Source organism: Narcine bancroftii, chromosome 10, assembly GCF_036971445.1.
Source record: "Narcine bancroftii isolate sNarBan1 chromosome 10, sNarBan1.hap1, whole genome shotgun sequence".
NCBI classification, from domain to species: Eukaryota; Metazoa; Chordata; class Chondrichthyes; order Torpediniformes; family Narcinidae; genus Narcine; species Narcine bancroftii.
Genome location: NC_091478.1, coordinates 43,004,139 through 43,017,198, shown reverse-complemented (window position 1 = coordinate 43,017,198; position 13,060 = coordinate 43,004,139). Strand labels below are relative to the sequence as shown.

The 13,060-nt window shown below is 45.0% G+C and overlaps 1 long non-coding RNA gene across 1 annotated transcript; it reads right to left on the bottom strand.

The window, feature by feature from the left end:
- Positions 1-213: 213 nt before the first annotated feature.
- On the bottom strand, positions 214-5,342 carry LOC138743936 (uncharacterized). The gene is made up of 3 exons (XR_011345122.1): positions 5,261-5,342; positions 2,972-3,190; positions 214-366 (listed from the first exon to the last, which is right to left on the bottom strand). It is a non-coding gene; the product is annotated as an uncharacterized lncRNA (long non-coding RNA).
- Positions 5,343-13,060: the final 7,718 nt, after the last annotated feature.

Sequence of the window (13,060 nt, the reverse complement as noted above, 5' to 3'; positions counted from 1 at the left end):
AGAGTTTCTGGACAAAAGAAGTACACAACTCCAATTTTCTGAAATGGTTGGGACCATTTCGGATAAATGTTTTTTTTTGGAGAACCGGTCGTTTTTTAAAATACATCCCAGTAACAACAGCAAATCACTTGTAACAGTGTTTATACAACAAAAAAAGACTTTTTTAACCATTAAAATAAAGTTTAATTCTCACCAAAAAAAAATGCTGGCCACCGTCAATCACCGACACTTCCCCACCCATGCTCCGGTATGGGAGGTCTGAGGTCTTCTGCCGCCGGGAGCCCGAGATCTGCTGCTGCTGGTGCCGGGAACCCGAGGTCCACTGCTGTTAACACCGGGGGCCCGAGGTCCCCAGTCAGTTCAGCTCTGAAAAGATATTGGATAAATGAGGATTTCAGATATAAAAAAATTTCAGACAAATGAGGATTTCAGAGAATCCAATTTCAGATAATCAGAGTTGTTCTGTAGGACAACAGGGAACTATGAAGGGATGAATGAGGCTAATAGAATTGCTGTGTTGGATGTTGATATGGATCAGTATGTGGTCTAAAGTTCATATCAGCTCCATATTCAACGCCAGGTTTAGCACACTGCTGATGTAGAGCAGCAGCAATAATCAGGATCTACACCACCCAGGACATTCTCTGCTCTCACAGCTGCCTTCAGGAAAGGAGTATAGGTACCACAAGTCTCCCATCACCAGATTCAGGAACAGCTGTAACTGCTACCCCTTCCCCATCAGGATCCTCAACAATAAACTTAATATTTAAAAATCAGCACCTCAGAATCAGTGGAGAAAGATGATGGGGAGGTAAAACCTTGTTATGCTTTCAGATGATTTTTTTTAATTTTAGACATATAGCACAGTGACAGGCCAATTCGTCCCTATGAGTCCGAGCTTCCCAATTTACACCCCATCAACCTATACCCCTGGAACATTTTTGAGGATGGGAGGAAACCAGAGACCCCAGGGAAAATACACGCAGACTCAGGGAGAATGTACAAACTCCTTACAGACAGCACAGGATTCGAACCCTGGTCCAGTCCCGATCGTTGGTGCTGATGTTGCAGAGAAAGAATGCATGATTGAGAAATTGGAATAAGTTAATGATAGATAATAGATGTGAGAAGAGGAAGACTGTGTCAACCTTAAAAATGAATAGAGGCCAGCACATGTCTGTTCAATTTACCTAATGAAAGAAAGGATTATATATGAAGTTGTGTTACTTGGGCCCAATGAAAATGATGCATCAAAGGTATTTCCAGCATGTTGGTCACAAATAGCCCAGATAAGTCCTCAGTGTAGGGCTCCTGCCAGCAAAATGAACAGCAAACAGCTGAGAAATTGGCCTGCAGTGATGTAGCTACAGATGCCCAAAACACCAGGCAGCCTGTCTGAGCTGACCCCAGCAAATTCATCATGGAGGGCCCAGTCCTTGGCTTTGGAATGGCCTGCCATCTTGGAGTAGATGGCTGGGAGATCGCTTGGTCATTGGAGGGAAGAGGACGCCACTTGTGTGGACCATCCCAATTGCTGAGTACTCTACACAATACAACTGTTCTCCAGCAAGTCACCAGCTCCCTACATCCCCTGAGATCTTGAAGATTTCCCCTAAACACCCTGACCCCTACAACATCCTAAGCTCAATATAACCTGACCCCTGACCACCCTGAATCCAACATACTCTGTCCCTGAAATGCTATCCTGGACATCCTGTCTCCAACACAGCTTGACCCCAACACACCCCAAGTCCAATCCCTGACCCATGCACATGTGACCCATCACACCTTGATCCTCAGTATGTCCTGATCCTTGGAATACTGTGTTCAGTTCTGGTCATCTCATTGCAGGAAGAATGTAGCAGCTTTGTGCAGAAAAGATTTACCACGATATTGTCTAGATTCGAAAATGTGACCAAGGTTAACAGAGCTCGGGTTTACTCTCGGGAGAGGTGATTTAATAAAGTTCTACAAGATTATGAGAGTCACAAATAGGGTGGACAGCCGGCAAACACCAGATAACCTCTGTATATGGTGAAGGGAGGAAAGTTGAGGTGAAGAAGTCAGGAGTATGTTTTTTTTTACACAGGGAGTGCTGGGTGTCTGGAATGCCTGGCTGGGTCGGGGTGGGGTGGGGGGGGGTTGGTGGAGGCTGATAGAATAGGGACATTTTTTTAAAAACTCTTCGGCTATCACATGGATGCAAGAAAAATAAAGAGTTATGGGTGTGAGGTAAGAAAGGTTTAAACTGGACAGGGGCCAGAGGAGAAGGATGAACCAGCGAAGGGAGAAGGAGGACAAACAGAAACACTGGGGTGGGTGATTAGCGCTGTTCCCTCTCATGCGCACACACATTTTGCAACCTGCGCTCAAAGAAAATGAATGTCCGCACAAAAGGTTAGTTACTTAAAATAATGTAGTAATTAATATTTAGACTTATTGAAAATAGTGTCTTAGTTAATTGTTTCTGTTAACTAGTTAGTTGGTTTTTCAAATACTTGTATTACATTAAAATATGCCAAAACAGTTTTATTGGCCATGAGAGATGGGCTGTGCCAAAATTATCTCGAAACACTTTCAAGTTTACATTTGCACAAGCATTCAGGGAGCACATACTTTTGTCACCAGGGAAAAAAAAATTGCACAACATCATATTTTTGTACACGCTGACTACTAAAAGTGAGGAAGACTTGGTGATTAGTAGGGGCAAAGGCTACCAGTGCTGGAATGTGGGACAGAGTAGGTGACAATAGTGATAAAAAGAGAGACCAAATGGAACTGAAGGGGGGAAGAGGGGAAATACAGTGAGGGAAATGTGGGTGGAAGAGGAAGTAGACAAAGAAGGAGGGAGACGAGAACAGGTGAGGGACTTGGTAGGGGTGGGTGGGAAAGGAGACAAGACTGGGGGGAGGAGAATGGAAGAAGAGGGAGGGGGACTAATGGTGAACCTTGAAAGCAATGCTGATCCCACCTTCTGCGGCTTTGCTGCTGATCAGATGCAGACAAAGAGAATAGTAATGACCCCTGAATGGATTTGTCTTCCAGTTTATTTCCAGGCCAGCCCTGGACAACGCATCACCTCCCTGCTCAGATGCCAGTGCCCAAATGCAATGGAGCAACGTGGCTGGAGGTACGGTGGGTCTGAAAATCAGGTTTGTTATTGTTTTGAAGTGATGTCGGATCCTTTATTCTGGAAATAAAATAGAGAAGTTTTACATTTCTTGTTTAATGTGGATCTTCATGGACTCTACAGGCAGGCAGTGTATTTATCATTCCCGTTATCAGGAAAAAAAATCAACTTTTCCTGATAACCATCCTCGGAAGTAATTACAAACTTGACTGAGGCTCCACAACTCAATTTAATATATTTTTAATTCACCTTGCTTCAAGGAGCCTCAACCACAATTTAGCATAATTATTTTAGAATTACTCCTGCCAATTAAATATAGATTATGATTAGTGAGACCATGGAGATGGATAATAGAAAGGACATTTTGTAATGTTACCATCAAAGGGTTGCAAACAAAGTGAAGCCTTCCTTAAGCATTACTCTATTGAAATTGAACATGGATAATACAACAAATAATCTTTAGTACAAAAGAACCGAGCAATTTGACAGAAGAATCAAAGTTTCATTAGTGTAACTGAACGATTATCCATTGAGGGCTTCAGTGAATTGTATCTGCCTTATTACCCATAGGGTGCACTGTGTTTACAATTAATAACATGACAACCAATGTGACAGGCAACATTTCTTTCTCATATATCCATAAGAAGTCTGCACATATTTAGATGTCAGAGTTAACGTAGCGTGGCGTAGCACTACAGCAGAGCCAGCAAGCTGGGTTCAAATCCCCCTTTGTAAAGAGTTCATACATTCTCCCCATGTCTGCGTGGGTTCCTCTGGGTGCTCCAGATTCCCCCCACGCTCCAAAGACGTATGGGTGTTAGTAGATTAATTAGTCACATGAGTGTATTTGTGTGGTGCATGGACCAGAAGATCCTGTTACCGTGCTATCTCTATAAATATTCTATTATATCCAATTTTTGTTAACTGTCATGCATTCTGTTTTTGAAGTCAAGGTATTTATGTTGCTCCTTTCACAGCTTCAGTCTTAAAATATTTTACAGCATATGGAGTACTTATGAAATCAATGAGATATTGACAAAAGCATAATCTCTGGTTTCTGCATAGTCTTATAAATAATTAAGGAATAGATGGCAAGATCATTTTCAGGTTTGCAGGTTTACAGGTCTTGGCCAAAAGTGGAGGAGAACGCTTCTGTCCATCTCTTCCATCTGCCTGAGGGAGTATATGGTAATGTTTCATCCAGAACAATTGGGCACTCCTTCAGCCTTTATCAGGATTGACACTGAACGGTGTGGATCCACAGACAGACCTCGAAATGTATGCTCACAGATCCAAACTGCAGCAGGGCAAGGCGGTGAAGTGCAAAGGCACAGGAACATAAGAACTAGGAGCAAGAGGAATCATCAGGCCCATCGAGCCTGCTTCACCACTCAATAGGATCATAGCTGATGTGGCCATGGACTCCGCTTCACCTATTTGCCTGGTCTCCATAACCCTTTACTATATATAATATAGTTATAAAAAACATTTATCTGTGCCTTAAATGCATTCAATGAGGCAGCCTCTACTGCTTCATTGGGCAGAGAATTTGTCAAATTCACTACTATCTAGGAGAAACAATTCCTCCTCATCTCTGCCTAAATCTACTTCCCTAAATCTTGTGGCTATGTCCCCTAGCTCTAGAATTGCCAACCAGTGGAAACGACATCCCTGATTTGATTTAGTCTATCCCTTTCATAATTTTACATGTTTCTATCAGATCCTCTCTCACCTTTCAAAACTCCAATGATCAATGTCTCAGGCATCTCAATCTCTCCTTGTAAAATAACCCCCTCATTTAAAAATCAACCAAAGCACATCCCATAAGCAGGGAGATTACTCTGGAGCTCTCTGCAACACTTGCTCAGCCACACTTGGCTTGAAATGGAAAGGACACCGAAGAGATTTACGAGGCTATTTCTAAAATTGGTAGCTACGATGAAAGAGTGGAACGGAGGGGGCCAAAGGCAAACCAACTGTGATGTGTGAAATTCTGAGGGGGCAAAAAAAAGAACTGTTTACTTTAAGCAGAGGCGCCAGAAAGAAGCAGTGCAAGTTTAAAGGAATTGGAAAGATTAGGCATCTCATGAATGAGCTTGTCAGCCCTGGGATGATGAAAGAAGCTCTCACTGTTCATTTGGATGCAGTCTTTGGAAAGTTGTCTGAGAAGCCTTCACTGTGACCTGAAGCTATCCACTCAGATGCCATTCTGTCTGCCGTCTGTGGAGGTAAAGCATAGTCAGCCTAGTCCCACACAGGCAAACAAGCTAACACATTATTATTCGATGGTTAATTAAAATTTCAAAACTAGAATTAAATTGATTGAAGACTCACTTTTTCCCGTTTAAAATATGAAAAAGCTCAAAACTGCAAGAGCTGAAACCATTCTCGCTGTAGTAAAATTCAGCTCATTCATTATCCAGCTCTTCGGTAATCCCAATAGGCCCTTTCGAACTGCTGTGTATAATGAGGTTAACCGGGCAATTTGCCTGGTGAGGGTTACGCAGCGGTTAGAAAGGGTCTGAACTGGTCAACCCTGTCGGAATTCAACCAGGTCCCTGACCTACCTCAGAGGTAGTCAGGGAACCCAGTATAACTTACTTAGGTCGCGTCCACAGTACAATTTGAACATGAAAATGGCCACCCCGCTTATGTCAGCACTTGCGTGCGTGCATCACCGGGCAGCCAGCATCTGAACATCCAGCGGTACTTCCGGTGAGTGCATTACACATCATTGTGGGGGCTTCTTTTGCCCCAGTAATCACACTTGGGTCCCAGAAGGGCCACCCAGGGGCTGCAGTTTAAAAGAGCTAGTGATTCGTGAATGTAAACAAACAATGTTAGCCCAGGTGGCAATGAAACCACCGGCTGTGGTGAGAATCCATCTGAGTCATTCCTGCCCAAATGGGAAAGAATGATTCCTGCAAGAAGACTTATGATTGTCTGGTGACGTTAGACATTTCAACATTTCCATCTCAAGAGACACTCCTGACCTGAAGCGTTGACTGGCCATTTTCTCCCTGGACGCTGCCTGTCTTGCTGAGACCCTCCAGCTATGTTGGAGGAGCTCATTGGGTTAAGCAGCAGAGACGGGGGGGAAGGAATTGTCGGGATTTGGGGGGGCTCCCTTTTCCATACCCTCTTCATCACCTCTGTCACTATTTTCTTTCACCTTCCCCCACTCCACACCTCCACCACTATTTTCAATCACACCTCCTCCCCCACCAATCCACATATTTTCCCCATACTTTTCCCCCATATGGTTCCATCTGCTCCATTAACACCTTCTTAACTTAGCAGATTCCAACACTGGTAGCCTTTGCTTCCCCGCTGATCACCATCCATCTGCACCCTCCCCTCACCCTAACCTGGTCCCATCTACCTTTTTGTTTCTCCTTTCATCCACCTGTTTGCCAACTCTACCCTTCCCCTATCTAGCTCCATTTGCCTATCATATTCAACCCCCTCCCCGCCCCGATCCACCTATCATCTAATACCCCATCTTACCCCTCCCCTTTTTAAACCAGCTCTCAGTTCTGATGCATGGTCTTGACCAGAAAGGTCAACAGTTCCTTCCTCTACCACCCTCCCCCATAACACATGCTGCCTGATCCTCCAGCAACTTGTGTGCTGCTCCAGCGTCCTGGCATCTACAGTCTCTCTTCATTACCGAAACCAGAGGGTTGTAGCAATACGCTTGGAGAGAGCAGGCAAAACCAGCACTAACAGCTCTTGTCTTGTGACGGCTAGACACAACAGCCTCCTATCTACTGGCAACTAGCTACTAAAGCCATGAGCCATAGTGACTTAGTGGCAACCATAGGTCTACTGAGAAGCCCTGGCCTACTCAACGTAGCTATGTCATGAGGTCGTTAGCACTTCAGATGTCATGATGCCAGATCACATGTTGTGTGTCTATATTAAGCCTGATAACACTGTAATAAATGTTCTTCTCTTGGCTGGCTGACAAATTCAGGTGTGGTCTCATTATTTCTACATGATGGCACAAACATCATCTGCCACAGGGTCACCATTGACACAGGAAGGTTCACCCATTTAAGATAGAGATGATCTGATCATTCCTGCCCTAGTAGTGGGTCTTTGGTACCTTCTTCCATGATGGTGGAAGAAGAGACCTCAAATATTTTTAAGATAGCAGAAGATAAGCTGTTGATCAGCCTGATGATGAAGACGATGTGAGGGAATGAGGAGTTGAGACATTGAGCTCAACCCTCATTGATCAGAGAGCCAGACCTGGGGAAATGTCTTTAATCTGTATGTACAGCCAGATGCAACAAATACTTGTGGAACTAGATATCATCTTTTTAGCTCTTTCTCTGTGCCAACATGATACGTCTCCAAGGAGGCAAAGAGGAGCAATAGCTGTTTGCTGTTCATGACAACTCGAAATCCAGCTCTGCAGGAAGGAATCCAGGTGTCATTGGAAACCTACCCATTGTGAGCACTGTGCTTGTAGAACCAGCACTTCCAAAATTCTTCCACTTCGCACTTTCCATCAACTCTGTACCCATCGTTCCTATACCTGTTTGCATTGTCAAGCATTCATTGATGCTGGAGAGTGACCCTCTCATAAGTAGCTATAGAAACTGGAGTGTGGGTGAACAAAAGTTGATCAGAAGCCACATTGGTGGCAAAGTTACATTGGCTTAGCCTTATTTGACCCGGTCCATTGCTGTCATCACTTCTCTGAGACCTGCTGCTCATGATCTTAGAATCTTGGAGGAATAATGTTTGAATAACTGGACGCATTGAGAGTTGTGGAGAACTGGCACTTAGGCCTGGGACAGATGACCTACGAGAAGGTTGAAGGGCAGGATACATGGGCCCTCTCCAACAGGCCACAAGAACCTCCAGAGAGTCGCAGACACCGCAGTCACGCAAACGAGCCTCTCCTCCGTCAAATCCTATATCTTCCACTACCTTGGGAAAGCTGCCAGTGTATTGAAGGAGCCATCCCAGCACTTTCTATCAGGCAGAAGATATATGAAAGCATGAATCTCCAGATTCAAGGGCAGTCTCTTTCCTGCTGTATTCAGACTCTTAAATAGACCTCTCACAGGTAAAAGTTGATGCCATTGCTATGTTCTAACTAATTTACCCTGCCCTTTGTGTTTGCAACCCTATACCCTGTACCCTTTCACTTACTGTAACACAACACCCTGCACTATTATTGCACTTCTACAGTGGTTAACCTGCTTGGATAGCACACTGAGCAAAGCTTTTCACTGGATCTCAGTACACATGACAATAAATAATTTATCTTTGTTCCTATGTTCAGTTCTCAGTCCACCTGTGGTTCGGATCTAAAAAATTTTAATTCCTGCCTGGACTTTCTCCTGACTTTTCCTGAAGATCTTCTGGAATCCTATCAAACACACCAATTCTATTTCCCTTCTGATTTGGGGGTCATTAGGTTTGGAGCTCCCATGCAAACCCCTGCATCTCTGCTTCTTTTCATCAAGATATTTCTTAAAGCTTGGATCGTTGTCACCATATCCTTCAAGATTCAAGATGGTTTTATTGTCATGTAATAAAACAAAAAATGAAATATTACATGAAATTTCCTTCAGTCTACCAGAAGGCAGACAAAGATTCGTCATCAACAGAAATTATCATGCACCCCTTACAGACGGAGAAAGAGAAGCAAAAGAGAATCCCCCCACCCCCCGAGTCACTATCCGTGGATTCGCCTCCAGCGCTCCCGCAGCCTCTGCACCCACATGGGCTCCAATCCAAACCATCGACAACTCGAGCTCCAGATCTGAACCTAATGATCAGGAAGCCTCCAGAGCAATCGGCACCCTTTTGCATCCCGGTTCCAATACCTAGTACCCCTACAGCCAACCTAGAGCCAGTCTTCAGCGGTCCACAGCCTGGTGCAAGTCCCTTGACTGCAGTCCCCAGCAGCTAGCAGCCTGTGTGGGCTCCTCACTTTGAGACACCAACAGCCCAGCGCAGAGCCCCCTCGTGGATCGACCCCTCAGCCTCTCCTTCTCAAATGGGGTGGGGGAGAGGTGGTCTCCCCTTTTTCTGTTTTTCCGGTGTCCTAATCTAGTCCTCTGCTTTCCTGGGGTCTGCAACCCCTCGAGGCCATTGCCAAACAAAGGGCCCAGACTCCGGGGTTACAGGACTTTAAAATAAACCTCTGTTGGCTCCTTTAGCAGGCCATTCAAAGCCTGCACTGTCAATACCAGTCAGACTGGGTGTTTGGACCTTGTGAGGTAGTGTTGTGTCTCTGCTCCCTCCACTCCGTGGGTCCACACTAGTGGCAGCACTGCCATTACAACAGCTCTGCCATTTTATAATACGTATTTTCTATATCTTTAAGATCTGTATAAGTGTGCAGCAGTGAAGCATCTTGAGGCATTTGTTAATGTTCAAGGCTCGGTGGAAATTCCAGGATGCCCTCAAGAGCTTTAGAGTCTCAGGAACACGGCAATAAGCATTATGACCCCTATCCCCTCCCTCCCTGCACCATTAAAGACAATGCGAACAGGTTAAATAATATTTTGACCTCAAAATCTAATTTAGGATGAAAGTGGGCCATTAAAAAAAAATCGATGAACATAGTGGCTGATTGCATCCTGGGATTCATTCCCTCGGTCAGGGTCACAAAAAGCTTTGAACATTACCCAGGATCAACTTTAACTCAATTGCATTGATAATTTGCCAGTTCTCTCAAATGGATTGCTGGAGAGCTGCATTGCAGTAAATTGGGGAAGGGATCAAGGGCAGGAAATACCATCAGCCTTCAATTCTATAAAGATCTAATTGTATTCTCTCTCACTCTTCCCAATATCCCTGCATCTATTTTCTCCCTCAAGTGGCTAACTGGTTACTTTTCATTCACTGCCCTGTCAGGAAGCGTGCTCCAACCCCAGCCACAAAACCGTATTCCTCTGGCCAATCGCCCTCATCCTTCTCCCTGATTACACCTACCCTCCAGACACACAGAATAGCAGCCGAGGAAATTATTGATGCAGCAAGTGGATACACTTTAAAGGCTTTTATTCACAATAAACAAGGACCTCATCCTGTGCCATGACCCAGGCTTTCTGGGGAAGGGTCAGGGCAATGGAGGAAGGGGCCGCAGGTATGGGGGCGGAGCCAGGTAATCAGGAACACAATTCAAGTTCAGCAGTTCACCACATTGCAGCATTCATAAAATTCAGAAAAGTGTTCATAAAATGTACAGTCGAAAAATTTAATTTGAGCATTCTGCGTACTGATATTAGTTCACATGTAACACTGAACTGGAGACCCTTTAATATAGAATGGGGATGGCCAGACTTGCTTAATATTAAGAGCCACATATGAATAACATCAGATGTTTGAGAGCTGCAACCATGCGATCACAAGCCACGCCCTCTAAAACTACCTTTGCGAGCAGTTTTCTGTCTCGGCCGCGAGCCACACGTTATATGTCAAAGAGCATGGGGTTGGCCACCCCTGATATAGAACAACATGTGATGTTATCAGTCACTGGGAGCACATATAGGAAAGCAGGTATCAACACCAAGGACACAAAGCTTCAGCCTCGTTAGCCAGAGGGATCGTTTGCCTCACTTTGGAGGGGTTTATTTGCAGACTAGCGCATCTTATAATAGGCCTGGTGGAACTTATGGGCAGAGATAGGTGAGTACATTGCTATTGGATGGTTCAGTGGTTGCACTTCTGAGCTCCATATCAATGGACCAGGGAATCACTGGATCCCTTGTGAACAGGGACACAACCGAGCACCATAACTTCACTGCCCATGCCACAATCCAAGGGATCAATCTGAAACCTGGCCTTTCCAAGTGCAAACATGTTTCAGACATAATTCTGGCTCAGGGACCTGCATAGCTGCATTGTAACTTGTAAATTGTGCAGTTATAAGGAGGGAATGGATATTTACCTGGATTGGACAGGGTACCACCTCTCCACCAAGTTGAAGATCCGAGTCTACAAAGCCTGCGTGCTGAATACTCTTCCCGGGTCACATACAGAAAGCAAGCACACCGCCTTAACGTATTCCATTTCCTCTGCCTCAGATCTATCCTAGGCTACTCTTGGCACGACAGAGTCACAAACGTCCAAGTCCTGGAGAAGACTGGAAGTACGGACCTCTACTCAATCATCTGCCCTCACCACCTGCAGTGGGCTGGCCACATTGTCCGTTTGGAGGACAGCCGATTGCCCAAAGATGTACTCTACGGTGGGCTACCAGATGCTCCCTTCCCCATTGGCTGCCCACGTCTTTGCTACAAATCCGCAATCAAGTACGATCTCAACCACGCCAACCAGACTGACTGGGAGGGCCTCACAAAAAATCACTCTGCATGGCATTCCATGATTCGCAGTGGCACATCACAAATGTGCCAACAACTGCAAAATGTTCTGTGAGGGCAGAAGAGCAACAAGGCACCGTGTTCATCTTCACTCATGAAGGGATGGGCCATGATGACAACAATGGACAGGGTACCTTCAAATAGATTGCTTTATCACTGATGGTGTCAAACTTCTTTTGTGATGTAGGAGCTGAACTCATATAAATGCTTTGTTTACGACAGATAATACATTTTATGTTAGGAACACGTAGAGTACATGAAGGGGTGGGCAGTGAATGTTGATTATCGCAGCATTTATATGTATTGTACTACATTTTTGCTATCTTTGATGGTCCCAGTGGGAGAAAAAGTTAAAGTAGTGAAACAAGAATGCCTGCAGATGTTATGATTGTAGTAAATCCACAAAATTGCTGGAGAAACTCAGCAGGTGCTGCAGTGTTCATAGGATGCAAAGATATTTTGTCAAGGCACGAAACACTGGTTATGATTCTTTGCCTTCTACAGACACTGTGACCTGCTGAATTTCTCCAGAAATGTCGTAAATTTATTAATAAAATTTTGGGAATAAATGGTAATTCATTGTAAGGATACAACAGTACACAGTTTTACCAGCTGAAGTGGTGAATACGGGCTCAATTTTAACATTTAAGAAGGACTTGGGCAGGTACATGGATGGGACAGGTATGGAGTGATTATGGAATGGGTGCAGGTCAGCGGGACGAAGCAGAATAATAGTTCAGCACTGACTAGAAGGACTGAAGGGCCTGCTCTCTGTTCTATAGTTCTTCCATGAATATTGAGCCGTAAGATCATCTTACATTGTGCTGCTTGTTCTCTGCGTTATGTATGTACATGTGGCGATCCGCACCACTACTTACCTCACTGGAGCTTTGGTGTTGCGGGTCTCCACGGGCCCAGGAGTTCCCGGGAGTTTCCCAGGGAATAATGACACTAAGGCTTCTGGGAGCCGAGTCATTTATGGGAGTCACATGATGTGGGAGTGTACGAATCTCGGATATTTAAACAACTGTAAGAACACCATTAAACTAGTCAGCTCATCAACTCATAGCCTCTTGTGTTCTTTGTTGCTTCATCACTCACTACAGTAGTGACCTGCCACATTGGTGACCCCCGACGGTCCAAACCACAATTTGGACCTCACTATGGATGCGCAGAACACCATTGCGCTCAAACCTCCAGCATTTTGGACTTCACAGCCACAGGTCTGGTTCGAGCAGGCCGAGGCCCAGTTCCATATGTGCCAGATTCCCGCTGATGGATCAAAGTCATACTTTGTCATTTCCGCGGGGCATATTGTCAATTTCTTACGCCAGCCTCCAGCCAACAACAGGTATGAGACTATCAAAGACCTGCTCGTATGTATTTTCAGCCTTTCCCGATGCAACAGGGCAGCATGACTTCTCCATATGGACAGCCTGGGTGACCACACTCCTTTGCGCTCGTGGACAGGCACAAACCCGGTCCTGCTATTCAAGCAGCTTTTTCTTAAGCAACTGCCAAAAGACATCCGTTTGCTGCTTGCAGACGACAACTTTAGCGCCCCCCCACCCCTCCCCAC